The 21,378-nt window shown below is 56.7% G+C and overlaps 1 protein-coding gene across 2 annotated transcripts in view; it reads right to left on the reverse strand.

Annotated features, from left to right (window-relative positions):
* Nucleotides 1-18,097, reverse strand: part of DAGLA (diacylglycerol lipase alpha) — a 61,520-nt gene extending 43,423 nt beyond the window's left edge. For both annotated transcript variants that reach the window (XM_038564362.1, XM_038564361.1), the window contains exon 1: nucleotides 17,978-18,097. The gene's annotated coding sequence lies outside the window, so the exon portion shown is untranslated. The remainder of the gene's footprint in view (nucleotides 1-17,977) is intronic.
* Between the last annotated feature and the right edge of the window lie 3,281 nt (nucleotides 18,098-21,378).

Below are 21,378 nucleotides of genomic sequence, written 5' to 3' on the forward strand. Positions count from 1 at the left end.
ACCTTCTGCCTGTGTTCTTGGCACCTAGCTCAGGGCCTGGTGCTTAGCAGCTGCTCAAAAAATGTCAGGCTAGGCCCTGGGCCTGCTCCCCTGTTCCTCTGAGATCATGCTGCTGCTGCTCGTTTGACCAGAGACTCAGCATGCAGGAACCAGGGCAAGACTAAGCTTTCCCGGCCAGTGGATGGGTGCTTGAGATTTCCTTTCCTTTGGAAACTGTCCCTGCTCTGAGCACCTAACCTCACCCACAGTCACAGGTGGCTTTGGGGGCTTGCAGGCTGCCATCCCCACCCCCCCCACCCCAGCTTGGAGAGCAGAAACCAGAGTTAACAGGAGGGCTGAGCAAAGGGAAGGGAAATGCAACTGGCACTGCAGGGAGAAAGGGAGCTGCGGCTGCCATCTGCTGTGAACAAGATGTTTGGGGACACGCACTCCTCAGTTCTGAGGTCTCCTCGCCAACTCGTGGAGGGTGGGCCGCCCCTCTGCAGATGGGAGCCAGGGGCTTGGCCAAGCCTGAGAGGTGCCAGAGCCCTCTCCTGCTCACTCGGACCCCCTAGCTATGTACCCCCTCTGACCTCTTGCAACTCAACCTGACCACGGGGCCAGGAAGGCAGCCCAGGACACGAGCCATACTGTCTCTTCCAGGGAGCCCCCCCTACAGGCTCTAGGGAGCCAACTCCACAATAATGGTGATGATAAGGGTACAATTCCAGCCCGACTACCTGCTGGAAGGCCCAGTCCTGGGAACTCTGGGCCGTCATCTCACCTGTCCCATCACCCTGGAGAGGGAAGAGGGTAGAGGAGACAGAGTCCAAGGGAGGCAAAGCCCTGTCTTGCTCCTCACTGCAGAAGTACCTGGCCACCTAGGCATCAGAAGAAGGTCCTGTTCTCTAATGCTGGGGGCTGAGTAGACAACAGGAGAACATCTAGGTATGCAGGAACCTTCAGGGCCACTGAGTCATATATAATCATTTTAGGGAGGAAGGTGAGGGCCAAAGATGCAGATCCCAGCCTCAGGCAACACTGAGGTCAGCTGTAGGCTGGGAGCAGAACCTGGAACCCTGCCCTGCTGTCCAGCTCCTGTGCCCTTGGCAGGCTGCCAGGCAGGGCCATCCTCTGTCTTTTACAAAGCGCTGCCCTTCGAGGGCTGAAGTGTGCTGGCTCTGCCTTAAGGGCTCATCATGGTTTAGGCCGGGCCTCCCCTGCACCCTCCCTGTCCATGCTGCCTGCTCAGGCCACAGCCAGGCAGCCTTGGTGCTTCCTTGCCCTCCTGGCTGTGCCCCTAGCCCTGTCACTCAAGAGGCTGGGCCCACAGGACACATTCCTTTCCTGGGCTCTGCCCTATGCCGGCTTGTGGAGGGATTAGTGTGGCCAAAGCGGTTTAAGTGACCTGTTCATCAGATACACTGGGGCTGCCCATGGCACCCGGCCAGCAGAAATGGCTCCACTTCTCACCAGGCCAGGCAGTGGGTAGAGGGCTGAGAAGTCTGTCCGCTGAGACTGAGCTGTGCCAGGGTTCCAAATGTCACCCTGTGAACCTCAGCCCTGGCAACCTGGCCCCTGGGGACTGTGAGCCCCCGCTATTCCAGCCTGGAGAGGTTGGGGGGTAACCCTTCACCCCATCAACGAAAGGGAGGCAAGGACTCTGGGGCAATCATTCAGAACTGTACATCCCATCCCACCCCCAACCCAGCCCGCCCCACGCAGCTCTGCTGCCACCGCCCCCACAGGCCTGCTCACAAGGCGCACACTCCACATTTCTATCCGCACTGCCCTCCCCCGGTACCCCCCCACACACACTGTAAGTATGACACCTCCACCCCACTGCCAGCTCTCAACTGAGGGCGGCACCAGCAGCTGGGGCCGAGGAGGGCCCCAAGATGTGCTCTAGGGCATCTGTGGGCCTGGAAATCTCACACAGACTTATGTGAATTCTTCTGGTGGTAGGGGGGAACAGCCTACAGTTTTTTCCCTTTCTTCAAGGGTCCTTGGCCCCTGGCTGGGTCACTGTGCTGGCCCCACTTCCTGCCTCCCACAGCCCCCCCCACCCTGCGCCTGTCTATGAAGTGCCTGGGGATCAGGGGAATCAATGGCTTCTCTATTCTCTGAAGGGAAGGCATTTCATCCTGGGGAGCTGGGGGGTACTCTTGCAGGGAGGCAGGGAGCAGCCCTGCTGGTGCTCAGCTCCCTAAATGTCTCATCACTCCTCCTGCAGTAGGATGTACAGCTGCTGTGCTTAGAGAACGTAGGGTCTCCCGCTCTGTGGAGGGCCTGCTTCCCCCATTCCTGGGACTCCCTCTGTGTGAGCTGCGGTGGCAGCTACTCAGACACCTTCACAAGTAACTCCCGCCTAGACTGTGGCACAGCCAGGCCGGGGGTGAGTCAGCCAGGGAAATCCCAGCCCGGCACCCGCCACCCACCGCTGGGTGACAGTTCTGCTGACACCTACGGAGTGGGGCGCCCGGCCCGTTCCAGCAGAGAGTGAGAGGAACACCCGGGCTCCCCTACCCCCAATTCCCTTTCCCTGAGAGGGGAGCCTGGCGGTAGTGGTGGCAGCAGGGAGGAGTCACAGCGCCAAGGAGCCCTGCCACAAGGCTCTGTGGCTTCTCAGGCCTCTAGTCCCTTATCTGTGGCATGGCAGTAGGAGAGGAGTTGGGAGAATGATCTCCATGACCCCTGCCAGCTCTTGCCTGGTACGTGTCCCCCCAACCACTGGGTATCCTGCTGCCAGGGCCTCAGCACCCCCAGGATCTCACCGGGTGAGGGTCATGGACACCCCCACCTCATTCCTGGGAGGCTCCGATTTCTAGGTCCTGCTGGGCACCCCCACCACACGCTGCCCTGCACCTCAAGAAGGGCAGGGTCAAAGCCCTCCCGGAGAAGTGAAAAAGGTAATGAGGAGAACAAGGCCAGGAGAGGACCAGCGTGAGAGCCTGAAAGGAGAAGGACAGAAAGGACAGGCACAAAGGCTGCTCCCAGCAGGACATCCTGTCCCTCAAGAAACTGGGCCAGATCCCCACAAACCAGCTAGACCGGTTGGTGTTAGTGGCCACTTCGTTGCTGCAGGCTGCCTGAGGGTGCAGGGGATAGGGTGTGTGAGATCCCTCCCCTGGGGCAGCTGCAGCCTGGATCTGTCCTGTGAGACATCCTGGCCAGTGCCTCCCTGTCTATCACCACCCACCCTATCTATCGCCCCATTCCCTTCCAGCCTGACTCCTGCGCAAGGGGGGCTGCCTTCTCAGCCTAGGAGAGGAGAGTGAAAGAACGGTGATGTTCTGAGCATGCCCCGATCCCTGCCTCAGTGGGCTCCAAGACCAGGGCAGACCAAACTCAGGGCCTGAGAATACCAGCTGGGGCTTCAGATGCACCAAAGAGAACCTCTTAAGGAGCTTCTTGGGGGGCAAGTGGGTAGCTCAGTCGGTTGGGAGTCCAATTCTTAGTTATGGGGTCGTGATGATGTCATGATCTCGGGGTCGTGGGATGGAGCCCCATCTTGGGCTCTGTGCTCAGTGAAGGGTCTGCATGTCCCTCTCCCTCTGCTCCTCCCCCCACTCATGTACACGCTCTCATGCTTGCTCTCTCAAATAAATAAATTAAAAATCTTTAAAAAAAAAAAAAAAGGAGCCTCTGGGGATCAGAAAGTGGAGGTGGCAAGCCCTATCCCCAAGGAACTCACAGTGCAGAAGGAATCCCATATGCAGGCCAGAGGCTACAGAGCTGTGAGACTAGAGACCCTACGGTGGAGACACCTGTCAGCCCACGGTGGATAGAGAAGGCTTCCCAGAGGTGCTGGAGGCTGAACAGGTCACTATCAGGAAGAAAAAGGCAGGGAAGTAAGGCTTGCTTATTCTCTGCTGTCCCTAGAAAGCCTCCCAGGACCCCTGAGGCAAATGCACCTTGTTGTGGACCCCAGAGACAATGCCTCCCTCACCTTTGCTCTGGCAGGGCTGTGTGCTGAGACCACTATTAGCTCTCAACTTCCTGCCTCCAGAATGCTGGCAAAGCTGATTTCTACAGGCTCCCTGGGCCAGGAGAAACACATTCTGGGGGACTGAACAAAGGACAGGACCCCCCCTCCACAGGTGGGGACATGAAACTCAAGCTCCAATTGCCCCCCCTTCACCCCCCACCACTGTCACCCTCCCACCCTGGCAGTGCTTCCCCTTCTGCAGGATTCTATCTAAAGCCTGGGCTTCGTGCACTTGCTAGGCAGGAAAGCTGGTGGTGGGACAGGCCCAGAAACCCATCCATTTCTTTGAAAGAAGACTGAAAAAAATGTGGCCACACAAATCCCAGGAGTTTACTTAAATGTCTTTAAAACAAATGGCCTGAATGGATTTCTCCCACCATCCCTCCGCCCTGAGTCACTCAGTGGAAACAAGCAGCTGAAAGGGCCAGAGACTTGGGGGTGCTGGGGCTGCTGGAAGCAGGGTCTTGGCCACCATGCCAGGCAGGGGGCACTGGGATAAAGGCAGCTCTGGCCAGGAGCAGCTGGAAAGCAGACACCTGACACACAGGCACCAGGGGCTACCCAGGGGCTGCAAGAGACCAGTAGCAGATTCACGACTGTCTGGTGCCCTCTGGCACTGGAGGCTACACTGTTTCCCAGCACCATGGGTCCCCTCCCTCCTGCCGCCCTTGCCTGGAGGTCCGGCCCTGAACAGCTGCTTCCGCAAGCTGGGACACTGGGCAGCTGGGACAGACAGGTGGGGTCTTCTTGGACAGCATGAATTGCTTTAGAAAACCAAGCAAGGGGACAGGAGTGGGAAGGCACGTGACTCTCCACAGGTTGGAATTGGAAGGGCCTTGGTGGGGGTGGGGGTGGGGGGTGGGGGTGGAATCAGAGCTCAAGTCTCTGAGAATCTTAGAGATGGAAACCCTAAGCCCAGGGAAGCACCCTGGCATGCCCAAGGTCAGCCCAGCTATGCATCTTGTCCAGGGTGTCCATGGCAGGAGGCTGCATCCAGACCTCCATGCAACCATGACTTCCCAAGCACATCCTATGTGCCAGACCCTGAGACTGAGGTTTAGGCATCTAGGTAAGCCCCTGATGAAAAGTGAACTCTGCCAGAGGCTTGCAGGGGTACCCACCCCTCAGCTTTCCCCTCCCTGTACCCCTTACCCCTTGCTTGAATTGGAGAGCTGCCCTTGCCACTGACAGGGAAGACTCAAAGCAGAAAGGAAGTAAGAAAAAAGAGAGGGGGGAGAAACAGTGTGAAAGTGTGAAGGACTGGGGGTGAGGTCACGGCCTGGGGGTAGAGGGGAACTCTTGTGAAGGTCAGCCCAATAGGTAGGTCAAGCACTGTCCTGGGAGTCTGGGCCTCTCACTGGCAAAGGTGACCTGATGACCCTGGGCCACACATGCTTATCTGTGTCTACTTTTTTCTTTTTTTTTTTTTTTTTAAAGATTTTATTTATTTGTTCATGATAGACATAGAGAGAGAGAGAGAGAGAGAGAGAGAGGGGCAGAGACACAGGCAGAAGGAGAAGCAAGCTCCATACTGGGAGCCTGATGCGGGACTCGATCCCGGGACTCCAGGATCACGCCCTGGGCCAAAGGCAGGCGCTGAACCACAGAGCCACCCAGGGATCCCCTACTTTTTTCCTTCTTATCACCAAATACACGTTCTCTGTAGAAAACAGAAACAAAAAATAGAGAGAAATAGAAGTCACCATGATCCTCCTAGGAAAATGATTAACTATTAACATCCGTCTAGCTTTTCCTCTGTCCAAATACGGGATCATTCTGTACCCACAACTTTTTTCCACTGAGTAGAGAAGGTGAACGTTTCTCCTCATTAAACATTGTTCCGGCCCAATCTTCCCTCGTCGTTGTGGAGGAGGCCCCATGCGTGCGTATACTTGAGTTCATTCGACCAGTTCCCCACTGGGGGCTGTTTCCCTCTTCTGGATGTGAGAACCCCACCCCCCTGCAGCTGGGGCCAAGGCAGAGCAGCTCCAGCCACTCCAGGACTGTGCTGGAGCCTAGGGCTCCTGGGCCCCATCTAGCACTCCTTCCCCCCTGCACAAGGTGGGGAGGGCTGGGGAGTGGGGGCCCTGCTCTTCTCCACAGCTCTCGGGCAGGGCAGCGAGTGAGTCCCACTGCCTCTCAACGGGAATGGCAGTGAGGAGGTGGATAAATGCAGATCCCCAGGCCCCATCCAGAAATTCTGAATCCAGTGGTCTGAGGTAGGGCCTGGGAACCTGTATTTGGAGCAAACCCCACCATGGCCAGCCACAGGAGCTTCTGAGGCTTGGACTGACCACCACCCCGCACTCAGAGAAGCCCTGTTCTGGAAGGCGAATCCCAGCAGTGCTTCCCTGACTGCAGGAGGCAAAAGAAGCACCTTGGAACTGCTTAAACTGCAGGTTCCTGGGCCCCATCCCCAGAGATTCTGAGTTGGGGTGTGGGGACATGGATTTTATACCACTAACCTGTTCCTAGGTGATGCTGCTGCTGGCACATGGGCCATACTCCAGAGCACTCATATAAGCCAAGAGGGCACTTTGCCTGCAGGGATGACTACAGCTAGCTCTTAGGTCAAACACCTCGTTCTGGCCACGCGAGGTGTGGTCTGTGAGCCACATCAGGAGAAACAGATCTGGGACCCCATCCAGCCTCCAAGGGAAAGCTGCATTTGCAAGCTCCCCAGGTGATCTGTGTGCCCATTAAAGAAGCACCATGCTGAGTCGTTAACAAGCCAGCATCCCACACCACCCTCCTGACTCTCCTCAGAAGTAGTTCAATGATTTCCCTGATTCTACAGGTGCAGCTGAGAGGTTAAGGACTCGGTTAAGTTCTTATACCACAAGGAGGAGATGTGGCAGGAAGTGGATGGCCCAACCTCAGAGCCTGAGCTCCTAACACTGCATCCCAACACTCCCTGTGGCTTCCCCAGTTGAAAACCCACCACCCAGGTGGGCTCAAGCTCTCTACTTCCCGGGCAGGGACCTCAGACCCACAGCTCTCCAGCTCTCCCCAGGAAACGGTGAGCCTGGGGCCCACCCCATGTGCCCTGTCTACACCCGTGTTCACTCCCTCCCAGTTCACAGTGCATTCTGTCTGCAGCTGAGTCAGAGCTCAGGGCCTGGGTGGGGGTCCAGCCTTCAAAACCCCGCAGGCTCTGGAGACAGTCAGGGGCAGGAAATGGGAAGTGAGGCGGAGGAACCAGGAACTCAGTTTGGTCTGAGGCCGGTCTTTTTTCACAGCCAGACTGTTCTGTGTGCCTTTTGAAAGGAAGTAGAGAACAGCTGTGCTCAGCCCAATGAGGTCGGCCTCTTTCAACCTTCCAGTTGCTGCCATTTCCAATTACAACTTCAGAGGACTCCTGTAATTTATACATCCCAGGATGCACTGTTCCAGCTGCTTTATGATGGGAGTTTGTTACACCATTAAGGTTAAACTTTTATAAAGTACTGAGCAGGTGGTGGGCTGGGTGCCCGGCTTAGTTACCGCTGCCGGAAGCCTGCTGAATGGGGTTCACCTGGGGAAGGGAGGGGGCCTGACGCTCTAAAGAGGCCAAGATGTGGAGAAGGTGGCTCCAGAGAACAGGGGCCCTCCATTAGCCCGTTCATCAAACTATACAGTAGAGCAGGAGCAGGCAGGCAGCATGGAGAGGGATCTGCAAGAGCTCAACACTACTGGCAGGGGCATGTGGGGTGAGAGGAACAATCCTGTGTGTGCCTGAAAGCTGCCTGCCAAAGCCAGCAAGGCGTGGGGTCTGAGGAGGTAGGTGGCTGCAAGCCACAGACGGCCTACATGTGGGGAAGGACAGGCCTTCCTGGCAGTGGGGGAGGCTGCGCTCTCAGCAATAGGGTGGCCTGCTTTTGTAGGAACCTGCTCTTCCCACGGTTCAGAGGGTCCCCAAACCTGATGTGAGGTGGGAAAGCAAGAAGGGACAGTCCAAGAGCAGAGGCTGGACAGGTAAGGGTCTGAGTCCCAATCTGCTAGCTGTGAATTTATGTCCTGTAGCAGGTCCTCTCAATTCTCTAAGGAAGCTGAGGTCCTGGACCTGCCCCTCTGCTGTGAAATAAGAGGGCCTCCCTCCCTCTGCCCCGAGGGCAGAGCCTCGTGCTGGGCGAGCCCCGTCATAGTCGTCACTGTTCTTTCCATTATATCAACTACCCTACGCAAAGAACTCAGTACTGTGCCCCATAGAGAGGACTAGCCACATTGCTCCTATTCCTGCTGTAAAGTCTGTTATAGGTTGGTCCCTTGCCTGGGAACTCCGGGAGGATGAGGTGGGAATTTTCTCTTATTCTTCTCAGCCCCAGTTATAAGCTTAGCCTGCAGCAGGTGCTTGATAAACAGCCCGGAAAGAACCGAGTGGACAGAGGTGGAAAGCTGTCCTCTATAGCCTGGCCCCTGTCCCAGGGAAGGAGGTGGAGGAGGACCAAGTCCTTTTCAAAGGTATGAAACTGGAGGAAACTCTTGACAAATTCCTTGACTTCCCAAAAGGAAAGAGATTCCAGCTGCGGCTGGTTTTCTAGCTCCAGGAAACTGGGATTGACACTGGCCGCCTCCTTCTGCACGTCCTTGGAACTGAAGAGGATTTGCTGTGACTGGAACCTCAAGCCTCAGTTGGGGCTTTGGGGTTCCATACAGTGGGCTCCCCTCAGCAGCTGTGGCCACCTCCTGCAGTCCCTGGAGTGCCTGTCTGCCCGGCAGGCTTCCGGGGCTGGACGCGTACACTATGGGACTCTGGATTTGTCAAGGTTGCCAGCGTTCTTGGCTGAGAGGCCAAGTTGTGGCCCCCACCCTCAGGATGCACAATATGACCCCCAAGCTAGCTCCCCACAGCTGAGTGGAACTGGAGGGGCTGAGAAGCCACCTCTTTGCACAGGATGGTCAGAGGATCTCCGAGGAAAGACACCGGCTTCCCCCCAAAGGCCTTGGGGGAGGAAAAGATGTACTAAGAAAAGCAGCCAGAAGGAGGAGGTGCCAAGGGGAAGGAAACCAACCCAGGAAAGGAACCAAAAGGAAAGGGGATGGGGGTGGGGGGTGGGGGAGGAGCCAGCTGAAAAGAGGGTTGGGGCAAGAACAGGGTAAGATGCCAGAGGGAAGGTGGGTCACTGCCAGCCCTGAGAAGTGGCCCAGAAGTGGGAGGGGAGTAGGGGAAGCCCAAGGGGCTGGCCTGCATCTCAGGAGCGAGGCTAGGGTTGCCTGGCTGCAGAGGAGAGAGGGAGCAGCCTCAGCATAGGGAGGGTCCTCTCAGCTTAGCGCCCACCTCAATTGACCAAGGAGAGCTGAAATAATCAAGATAACCAATAACAGCACAAAACATTTATTGAGGATCTACGATGTTCTTGGCACTGGGCAAAACTTGCACGGTGGTATCTTATTGGATGCTGACAGCAGTCCCATGTGCCATATTCCATTAGAGCCCCCATTTTCGAGATGAAGAAAGTGAGGATCAGAGGTCAAGTGACCTGCCCAAGCAGTAGTGGATGCAAATAAAGCTCCATCTTTATGTTAAGGTCCATGCTCACAGGCCTATGCCATGCTAAGTTTAAAGAGAGAAAGAACGAATCAGAGGTGGATAATCAAAGGAATTGAAGGGTGGCATGGTCTTGGAGATCAGTGGTCCTGAGGGGTGACAGGTGTGGACTGGGACCTGCTGGTGTGGACCTGCAGGGTGACTGGTGCCCATTGCTGAGCCGGGACGGTCCCCTCTGCTGCTGGGCCCAGGGCAGCCTGCTTGAAGCTGCTGCGGGCCAACTGTCCCAGGGCAGCATATGCGCAGGGGCGCGGTGGGAGTTGGATAAAGGGCAAGCTTGGGGAGCCTGATGTAATCCCGGTTGCAGAAGGCCCAAATGAAAAGTGCAATAGTACAGTCACCTAACAGCAGCCCTGCCACAGTCTCCAGCAGCAACACCAGGCCTGCCTTGCCCAGACCCACTGTCTCAGACCTCTGCCTGCCTCCCCAGGCCTGGGGACCCTGGCAGACTGCGCCGTGTTACCCAGGCTGATGAGAAAATAGCGGACTCCTAGCCAACGCCCTGGGAACCCTGCCACGGGGAGGCTGACAGTCTCACAGCTTTCCGGAACAGACGCAGGGCTCACCTCTTCACCAGGCTTTCCGCATATTTTGAGGGGTGAGGGGAGGTCCAGGCAGCTGCCTGGCAAGCTAATCTCTTTCCACACTGAATCTAGCCCAAATCAACCTAGTCAGGCTGCCCAGATGAGAGGGGTAGTGGGGCCCAGAACTGCCAGGGACGACTCAGCCAACAGAGACACCAGACTACGCCCTGGTACCCACTCTAGGGACCTCCTACCTGGCTCTTGGCCAAGTAAGCAGGGTCCTTGAGCCAGTCCTTGCCAGCCAGCAAGTCATGAAGTTCATCTGCCCACCCAGGGCAGCTCAGAAGGCAGGTACAGATCCCCTGGCCTGGGTTTATGTGTCCAGCCTTAAGCATTCCTGGCCTTCATGCCAGCTCTTAGATCTTCTACACAAGCAATCGAACCCTTGATTAGCGCAGTGTCTTTCCTATCTCTCATTACCTTCAACCATGGGCACAGCCAGTGAAGGAGAAAACAAATATCTCTATGGCTGATATACAAACAGGGGAACTGAGGCTCAGAGAGGCTCAATGACTCATGTGAAGTTCCCAGCTGAGTCAGGAGCAGAATCCAGACCTGGTACCTTCCACATGCCTTGCTGTCTCCCTAAAATCATCCCATGGGAGAGGGCACTCCTGGTCCCCAAAGCAAAGGAGGGGGCCTCAGTGCAGGCTGATACTTCAGGCCAGACATGAGGAGGAGGATGTGGCCACTGGATAAACATACAGACGTCTGATAAACAGGCCCAAGGAGATGAAGAAAGTGGGGGATGCAGGGAGAGAACTAGTAAGCACCTGCATCTCAAGGTTCCTAGGGGCCAAATCCTGGTTCTGCCACCTATTAGCTGAGTGCCCAGAGCACTTTTTTTTTTTTTAAGCATGTACTTTCCCAGGCCTACTCCCTCAGGTTTTGTTGTTGTTGTTGTTTTAAGATTTATTTATTTATTCATTCATGAGAGACAGAGAGAGAGAGAGAGAGAGAGAGACGCAGGGACACAGGCAGAGGGAGAAGCAGGCTCCATGCAGGGAGCCCGATGTGGGACTTGATCCCAGGACTCCAGGATCACATCTTGGGCCCAAGGCAAGTGCGAAACCACTGAGCCACCCAAGGATCCCCCAGAGCACATTTCTAAACCTCATCTATAGAATGGGTTAACATCACCTGCCCCTTGGGGTGGTCATGAGGATTAAATGAGCTAATGTACGAAAAGCGCTTAGCACAGCGCCTGGCATCTTTGCTCAGGAAGTGCTGTTTGGCCTTTATTGTTAGTCTTCAATGAGGCAATGGATTAGTGAGGGGGACAAGCCACCAACATTTAACAAAACCTTCTCTCAGGGGTGCCAGCGCTACATGACCTAATGTTAGCCAGGCCAGCACTGGAGTTCGGGACAGCAGAAGAAAGGCTTCAAAGGGAAAGGGCCCCATGTGGGATCTGAAGGAGAGGCAAGGGTCTTGGGCTCACTCCTGGCTCTCCATCTATTTGCCATGGGTCCTCAGATGAGTCACTTGGCCTCCCTTAGTCTCCTGTTAAGATGGGGGTTGGACAGATGAAGGAGTAGAGGAAATGCCTGGCACAAATGCCATGTGCTGGGTTAGTTCCCCCATGTTCACAAAATGGAAAGGATCATTACTGTTACATTGTGGCTGAGAAAAGCCTCTTCAAGACAGAAACCCTGGAGCCAGCTTGGACTCCCAAACCCAAGAGAGTCTGACAAAAGCCGAGTGCGGGGCTCTGTCCCCAGGGGTGAGGGGGGTGAGGACCAGAGAAGCAACCTCACAGTGCTCACCCCACTGTGTGGCCTGCCTGGCAGGAGCAGCCATGTGCTCAACAGTACAGGGTGAATTGTATATAATGAAGGTTATCAATAATAAATGAACCTCAAGTAAGTCCAGGAACATCAATCATAAATTAATTAAATGGCTCCAGGAGAGGCAACGACAAGGAGCTTTTTTGGGATGAACGAGAAGTGATGTCCTGCCTCCCCTTACACAGCCTCGGCCAGCCCTTCCCCAGCTGCCCCCCCACAGGCTCCATGGCCAGGAGCATCTCCAGGTATGGAATTGGCGGCCCCCAAAACACAGGTGAGGACAAGCCCTGTTCTCCTCCCACCTGCCCCCCCTCTCCCCCCCCCGGCTCAGAGAACTCTCAAACGCTGCAAGGGTTTTGATGAAACTTCCCAGAATAGTAACCTCCTGGGCTGAACTCAGGCAGGCAAAATTTCAAGGGGTAATTTGGTGAGAAAATGATCAAATGCCTAGAAATAAATGCCAGGAACACTGGAACCCCCTTGATGGGTCCTCGGGGGATGAGAACAGCCTTGCAGGCATAACAACCAGCCTCATGGGGGTCCCTGAAAGCCTCTCCTCAAACTCCCAGGCTGGAACAGACAGGAATCAAGACAACAGAAAGGCACGTGTGGGAAATGCATCCCGGGCCAAGACTCTGGGGCCTAGCTCTGATCCTGGGCCTGACCTCCCTGCCCTTCCCCGGGCCCACCCCTTACTGACCAAACTGACGGACGTCCTGGTTTCTACCTCCCCTCTGTGATCAGGCAGGCTGGTCCCTTTCCTCCCCAGGGCCCTCTGTACCTGGGAACTGCCCTAGCCACTTGCTGCCAGAAGCCTGTGGTGGGAGGGGGCACCTGGCCTTTCCCTCTTGCACAGAACATTTGGGAGCTGGATAAAGGGCAAGCTTGGGGAGCCTGATGTAATCCCGGTTGCAGAAGGCCCAAATGAAAAGTGCAATAGTACACCGTGGCTGCTCATGTTTTCCAAAGACCCAACCTGCAGCCCCGCTGTCACACTTCCAGGGACCCAGCTCCAAGTCACTTTGTCAACCCTAGCTTTCACTTCCATTTCGTGTGCCCTGCACCCAAGCCAGACCACAACCTGTCAGCACCTTGAGTTCCCGGCCACATCTCCCCTTGCTGCCACTTCCTCTGCCATCACCTGGATGGCCCTGATTAAGGGCCATTACCACCCAAGTCTCTGCTGATCTCCCTTAAGTTCCTCAATCTCCTTTGACCTCCAGTGGCCCCCTCTCCTGGAATGTGGCACGGACCTTTATGTCCATCACATATCTTCTCGATAGACTTCAAACTCCTGGAGGGCAGATCTACCTTATAGGCCCTGGTACGCCCAATTCATCTCTGGTCTCACCAAGCCCAAACCACTGCAAGGGTTCAAGAAAGGAGTACTGACGGAATTCTGTCCCTAGGGGTCAAGACATTATTCCTGTGTACGATTCTGTTGCCAGATAAGTGAGATTCCATCCATGCCAAGGGCAGGGTGGAGCTATCTTCTTATCAAGAAAAGGGTCATGACCTATTACATCTTCCTTGGTACTAATATATACAGATCATGATGTAACTGCTTTTCTGTAGAAAAGATTCTGACTATAAGAACAAAAACGTGTGTGTGTGTGTGTCCTTGCTTTTGTCATGATCTTTCCACTCACCAGACATTACTAGGTCATGGAATTCTTACGACCACCCTGGTTGCAGGTTTTACTGTCCCTATCTTACAGATGGTAAAACTGAGGTGTACAGAGGCACCAGGATTCAAATCCGGGTCTGTCTGACCGCAGAGCCCCAAGTCAACGCCCGTGGCCACCATGCTCCCTTCTGTCATCCAAGTGGACTATCCCTGGCTGACTTCCAGGGGGGCTCGAGGAGGAGCACGGCAGCAGGCATGAGTGAGTACATATGGGTGTTGGAGAGCCACACCTCCAGCCTGGGCTTCCTTCTAAGGAATACCAAGAAAGCAGAAAGGCTCCTTCCGTAGCAATCACAAACGGAGACGTTAAACACCCCCTCCAGCTGGAAGACACTCCCCACCCCTCCCTGCTCCTACTGTTCTCTCCTGCTCCACGGAGCCCAGCAACGCCCTGCTCCTCACACCCACTGACACCAGGCCAGCCACACACAGGAGCCCACAAGTTCCCACACCACCAGGCGCTCCACACCCCCTCAGCCCTCACTTCCCGCAGCAAGCTACGGGCACACGCGGCTACACACACGTGCAGTCCCCGGGTGGCCCTGCCTTGGCAACAGCCCCACCCCTGCCCAGCTCAACCACCGACGTGGGGAGGGCTGGGGCGTTCCTGCCAAACACCCTCACCTGGGGCCACGGCTCTCCTCTGCCTCATCTCCTGGACCGCTCCCTCTGCAGCCAAGGTGCCCAGGGGTGCCAGGATGGGTTGAGGGGGTGCCTCCAGAGTCTTCCTCACCTACACATGCGCTGCCCCCACCTGCCCCAGAGAGATCCAGCCCAGCCAGAGTGGGCAGCAGAGAGCAAAAAGGAAAATCAAGATAAAGAGTTTTCAGCCTTGCCCGCTGGGAAGGTAACCACATCCTGCAAGGTCCCAGGCTCCGCGGTTCTAAAAGATTTATCTTCCTCTGACCACATGCTCATTGATGTTTCTTTCCCCCAGTGCTACTTGCCCGGTCCACTAGCACGTAATGCAAAGCGATCCCAGTGAGAGAAGATGAACTCAGGTGTAGCACCGGGTCAACAGATGATTACACTCTGAGGTCCCCCTCTCGTCCCTGGCAGAAGGGCTGGGGGAGGAATGGCTTCCAGCGACAGGCTGTGCCTTCAGCTGTGGCCGGCTGGCCTGGCGCTGCCAGCAATGGTCCAGAATCCTCTGTCCAGAGATGCCCGATTCCCTGGCACCCCTGAGGCAGAGCAGTCGGGCACCATGATTTATGAGGCAGCTGAGGAACGAAGGTTGCCGGGAGCTGACTTAAGCAACTTTTGGAGAAACACGGACAAAGCAACGGGAACAGGACTGAGGACCAGGATTGAAAACATCTCGGCTCCAGAGAGCTGCTTGCTCTTGACATCCAGTCCTATGTGACCAGCACCCTGCCCCTGCTGGAATCTGCTCAAAAGCGCATCTGTGCCCAAGGTCAGGGGGTGGTGACCTGGCTGGGCTCTCTACTGGCTCAAACCCTGAAGACTCAGAAGAAAGCTCAGCTCTGCTTTTGGGGAACGGAGGCCAACTCCTCCTCAGCAGCTCCTATCTGCCCCACCTGCCACCCAGCTCTGCTATGCAGAGTCCCAGCCTCCCAAGCAGATGGCAAGGGGCTGCTGCAAAGGGGTCCCGAAGCCCGAGCCCATAAGGCTGAGCTGCAAATCAGAACAAACGGGCCAAGGTGTGGAGGGTAAGCTGAGGGGACATGAATGCTGAATATTCACAACAGGGAGGCTGCGGGCTGCGGGTGGCATGCCTCTTAAGGGGCTTACACTGTGGAGAGCTCTCCAAGCAGGAGCTGAAATGCGGGGCAGCTTCCAGGGGAGGCGGGGAAGAGCGCTGCAGTGAGTGTGTGGGACGGGCCTCAGACCCTGGCACCAACCTGGGAAGGAACCGTCCAGGAAGCTCTTGCAGTGTCCAGGCAGCAGCCACTGAGGCAGGGTGAGTCCCACGGCACAGGAAAGTCAGTTCACCACCCAGGTCTGGCAAAGCTGTGTCCTTCCACCCACAGGGCTTGACACTACAGCCTGCATGTGGGGCAAAACCCTTCTGCCTCGGGGACCCAGCCTGTAGAATGGGCTGCTGACTAAAACGGATGCATGGAGTGCTTGAGAAGTGGACCTGAGCACGCAGGGTCTGTAATTCAGCCTGCTGTCAGGACCTAGGTCCCTGGAGGCAGGAAGCAAAGCAATCTGGAGCTGTCCTCATCTTCCCCATGTGAGAAGGCCCTTCAGACAGAAGTGGGGCCATGGCAGGTGAGACACCCTGCAGAAGTTGTGCCACACCCATCCACTCCCGGAGGACCCCTCTGAGGGTGCCCCTCGCCCCATCTCCTTGTCCTTGCGTCCACTGGCCTCCCCCACTGCCCCCAGACCTCCTGTCATGCAGCCACAACCTCCCTGGCGAGAACATCCAGCCCTGCATCTACTCTGGTGGCTCTGACCCACTTTGCTTTCCTCAGGCGATGGCCCCAAAAACACTGATGCGACTGCACCTCACCCCCATCCTCAGAACCCAGAGCCAAAGGAGATTCTCAAGAGAAAACACACACTTCCAAGTCTCCCTGCCACACGGGCCCCTTAGATCTGTCGGCCACAGACACCCCCCAGCCCTGTGCGACCATGAGGCATGTCTTGCTCTGGCCGCTCCTGCAGGACTCCACAGTTGCTGTGGCCATGTGCCCGGGACCGTCCTCGGGAGACCTGAGGCCTGGTTCCAGCTCAGCAGCTGACTCACAGTGTCGACAGATCCCACTTTTTCCCCACCAGGAGCCTTTACACTCAGGGCCTCTAATTCCCTGTGACAGGCTCTCAACCTCCGGCTGCCATCCTCCCCAGTTACATTCCAGGCCTCCACCTCTGTTGCCTTTGCTCTCACCCTGGTCTCTCTACCTGGAGAGAATCCCTGACCTTCGTACGGCCTTTCACTGTTTACAGAGGGTTTCCACGTGCACCATCTCTTTTCCTCCTCCATGACCACCCGCTGACATGGATCTGACAGGTAAAGTCGCCTGCCCAAGATCACGCAGCTAAGACTGCACTTTAAGTCTTCTGGCTCCAAGTGCACAGGACGACACGCCAACTTTAAGGAATTTCAGCGTCATCTCCAAGCACCCACCTTGGCGAAGGAGCTGCCACCTACCACCCTAGTCTCCCATACCCTCCACATCGTTCTTGTGGATCCTCAAGGCCTTTGCCAGGCCCAGCACAAGTTCCTCCCATTTATTCTTCGATCCCATTTCCATTGCCCCCAGAGATCCACAAAGACCCAAAGATCTCCCCCGCCCACAGACTTCCCTGGAGCTCTGTAAGTTACCCCTCTGCAAGGCAGAACAGCGTGTGACACTGAGTGAGACCCTCGCCCAAAGCTTCCCAGAAGACTGGCAATCCTGTCACACTCCCAGTAGCTGCAGATCCATCCTTCAAGTACTGTACCCCCACCCCCACCCCCGCCCCCGCCACAATCCTCTGCACCCAAGGGCTTCCAAGCATCAGAGAAGAGGGGCAACTCCCAGCTACCCCGGAGTGGACCATCAACCCAAAGTAAAGACAGGGCCCGGGCGGTATAGGGAGATGGTGCGCCACCTCCCCGGCGCTGTGCCGTGGGCCACCTGTGCACAATCCTCGACAGTTGTCGCCACGCGCGTTCAAGGGTAGTGATCACGGCCGAGAACCCCCGGCCCCCTTCCTCCTTGCCCAAAGCTGGATGATGACGTGGGCCCAGGGCAGCGCCGGGAAGTGGCCGGATTTCCATGTGGGTCACCGTCGAGTTCCTCGTGGTCCCAGCGTCTCCGGGCATCTCTCTTCCGCGTCCCTTCTAAAGGGCACCCACCTTCTCCCAGCCGCTCCTTCCTCCTCAGCGGTGCACCCGGCAGGCGCTTCGAGGTGAGCCCGGGGGGCAGAGGCGATGCCCTTGGCCGCCGCCAGAGTGGGGGCGTGGACGTGGAGCCCCCATCCTCCAGGTCCGGGAGCCGCGGACCCTCCCTCCCGCGGCCGCGCGTGCCGAGGCCGGTTCTCACGCTCCTGCCGGGGGCTCCTGCCGTGCGGGGACTCCCAAGCCTCGGGGCCAGGTGCCGTCGCTGCACACCCTGTCGGGCCAGGACCCTCCGACCGCGAGCGCCGGGCAACGGCAGCGCTGCCTCCCAGCCGCGCCGCCACCGCGGGACCTGCCCCAGCCCGGGCCGCCGCCTACCTGCACGGGGGGCTGCACCTGCCGGGCACCTGGGCGGCCGCGCCTCACGGGGGGGGGCGGGGGCGGGGGCGGGGGGCGCGACCTCGGGCAGCCGCGCCGGGGAACCCCGCTGCCCGCGCCCGCGCCGCCGTCCCCACTCGGGTGCGCGCAGCCCCACGGACCTCGCACCTGCCGCGGGCGCTCGAGGCAGCCGCAGCTCAGCCACGAGCCCCGCGCCCGCGCCCGCCCCCGCCCCCGCCCGCGGCCGCCCTTACCTCCCGCCCGCCGCAGGGCTCGGCCCGCCGCCGCCGCCGCCGCCGCCGCCTCCATCCTGGGCGCCCCGAGGCCCCGATTCACTAACGCCGCTTCCGCAGGGCGCCGGCGCCGGCGCGCAGCCCGCCTCCGCCCCCCGGGGACGCTGCGTCCTTTACGTAAACCGCGCTGCGCCGCCAGCGGTGGCCATGGCGACGGGCGTGGGGCGGCAGCGCCCCCTGGTGCCAGGGAGGGGAGCCGCGCCGAGGCCGGGCCCGCCGAGGCTGCTGCAGCGCGGGCGGGGGCGGGCGCGGGGGCGGGCGCGGGGGCGGGCGCGGGGGCTCTGGCCGGGCCCCGGCTCCGAAGCCTGCAGCCCGCCCGGAGGGGCGGACCCGCCGCGCGGCGGGCGGGGAGGGGAGCGCCCGGGTCCACCTCCTTCAGGCCCCGCGTGACCGGCTTCAGCGTGGGAGACGTAAAAAAGCAAGTAGGATCACCTGGGGAGAGAGACCTGGTTAACTTAGGGAGGAGCAAAGAGCCGGGTTCCACCTCCTCGGGGCGACTGCGTGGTCCTTGAGGGGTGGCAGCACCACCATTTGTGTCCCGCCCCCGTTCCCCATCTTTCCAGTGCCCAGCATCCTGCCTGGCATCCAGAGGGGCCCTCGGCCCATTGTGATTTCCTGGTAGATGAAGAGAATCTCCCTTCCCATTCGGCCTCATGCACACGCGCACACGCGCACACGCGCGCACACACACGCCCATTCATTCAGGCTGTAAATCACTTAACACATCTTCCCTGAGAGCTGCTCTTGAGCACTATGCATTGGGCTTGTAAGTGTGGGGAAAGGGGGCAGTGGGTGGGCTCGGAGAAGCAGAAGCCAGGCCCTGGCCTCAGGGAGCTCAGTCTGCAGGGGAGGGGACACCGGACAACCTGGTGTGGGAGCTAAGCACACAGGGCTCCTACGAGGGGCACTTGTAAGCAAGCCCTGGAGGAGGGAGCTGGGTTGGCAGGACTGGATGACCCAAGTGGGTCTCAAGGGTCCAGTAGAAACTCTTCAGAGGCGAACATGGTGAGTGCTGTGTTTCTGCAGGGGAAAGCCCACTGAAATGTTTCCCGGGCTCTGTTGTCATCACAGGAAGGCAGGGCGAATGGCCATGGCTCAGTGCAAAAGGGAGCCACAGTGGAGCGCAGGAAGCTTTGTGTCAGAGGGTCTGAGGTGAGCGTCTGCTGAAAGATCACCTGGACGCTCACGTCTGAAGTGAGACTGAGTCCAGAGAAGACTGCCTCTCTGCTGAAGCAGGTGGGAGCTACTTCTCGAAGGAATTCTGTGTTGTGTTATGTTGAAGGCAAATTCCAGCCTAGTTAAAAAAAAAAAAAAAAAAAGAAAAGAAAAAATGAAAGAAAACGGAATGAGGGATCCCTGGGTGGCGCAGCAGTTTAGCACCTGCCTTTGGCCCAGGGCACAATCCTGGAGGCCTGGGATCGAATCCCACGTTGGGCTCCCGGTGCATGGAGCCTGCTTCTCCCTCTGCCTGTGTCTCTGCCTCTCTCTCTCTCTCTCTCTCTCTCTCTGTGTGTGTGACTATCATAAATAAATAAAAAATTAAAAAAAAAATAAAACGGAATGAGTAGGGGAACAAATAGCGAGTGGGATACTGAGAGGGTTTAAAGGAAATGCTGCACCTCAGAAAGGGCAGGAATCAAGGCTTTAAGGACTGAATATAGTGCTGGCAGTTTACAGGCCTTTACCAGATCATTGCAATTAATCAGAACCAAAATTGCCAAGTCTAATGTCTCTCGGTTCCAAGTTCTAGATCCCCAGGAGAAAGAATCTTATTGGTTCGGTTTGGGCCATGGCCAATTGTAGTAGCTACATTCCACCCATTAGCTGCCCTGTGCACAGAAAATGACACACACACACACACACACACACACTCCTTCCATTCATCTAAATGAGTTCCAGTATTCTGTGGTCAGGCCGCTCCAGACTTGATGTCATGGTTAAGATCCAAGCCTAAGATCTTCAAGGTGATGTCCGTTTCTTCTCAAGTCTACTCTCCTCAAGTGAGTCCATCTGGGCATCTCACAGCTGAAGTAAAGGGAACATTTAACCACCACCAACGTGTCTTTTAGTTTCCCTACTTGAAGTGTGTCATTGACACCATTGGGAGTGTGTTAGAAATGCAGAATCTCAGGCCCAGAGGTCTAAGCAGGTTAAGACCCCAGGTGATTTGTGGGCACAGTAACATTTTGATATAAATATAACTTTGACTTAACCGCTCTTATAAAAATTGGGTATAAGGAAAAGGAAGGATGTGAAAAAGGTTTTTTAATTGCAATCATTCCTATTTAAAAAGAAAAGAAGAGAGGGGTTAGTGATTTCATCTTTAGCAACTCCAGTAACCAGCAAGAAAACATAGGTGGGGGCTGAACTCTTTATTTTTGCAACTGGTTGCAAACTCCTAAATGGTGTTTATGACTTCATTTCCCTGACTATTTCATGTTCCACTTGCCTCCCACTGCATCTCCTCTGGTCAGGATTCTTTGCCTGGTGGACTGACCCATCTTCATCCTTGTGGGCCTGAGCCACTGGTCATCCCAGCTATAAGGCGTGACATCTACATTTACCACTGGGCAGGATGATGTAGGAGGTACTCCTTGGGGACCCTCAGTTCCACCCCATATACCCTTTGTGAGCCTGTGCGCGCGTGTATTTGTGTGTGTGTGTGTGTGTGTGTGTGTGTGTGTGTGATGAAGATCCCAAATTGGCCAGGTGGCAATCCGAATTTCCAATCCAATGGAACCATTATTGTGCTTCCCGGTGGAAATGCTCCTTCCTTCAGTCCTAAAGACAATCAAACCCCAGAACTGTCTGAACAAGAAGCAGACAGAAGACATTCTGATGATGGTGGGAGTCACCACCATCATTTCCCCCCCGCCCCCCACTTCTGAGACCTTTTGGAAGAAGCATGCCATAACAGGTATCTGGTTCAGAGCACATATTCCCTAGCGTCTGGCTACCAAGCTGAACTTTCTCTGCTCCAATGCCATGCTTGCTCTTTTCCATGAGTCCCTTTGGGCCCCCATTCTGATAGTTTGGCCAGGTGTCTTTGGAGACAGCCACCAGTGCTATGAGCAGCCTGAAGCTGGGGAGGAGGACAGCAGTATGGCTGCCAGAAGGGGCCGTAAGTCACAGACTGGTCCTGGTCCAGCTGCCAAGCTGTGCTGTATCAGCTCAGTGCCAAATTCTCACTCTGGCCTCAGTTTCCCTCTGGGTCCCAGTGGGAATAATAACATGGCTCCTCCTCCCAGTGGGGCCGTGCAGATTAACTAATTAATGAGTGTGACATCGTCTGCTTCCACAAAGGGGCTGATTAAATGCTGAGTGTTGTTATTAGAGCCACGGAGGGTGTGTGACAGGCAGAG

Source organism: Canis lupus, chromosome 18, assembly GCF_011100685.1.
Source record: "Canis lupus familiaris isolate Mischka breed German Shepherd chromosome 18, alternate assembly UU_Cfam_GSD_1.0, whole genome shotgun sequence".
NCBI classification, from domain to species: Eukaryota; Metazoa; Chordata; class Mammalia; order Carnivora; family Canidae; genus Canis; species Canis lupus.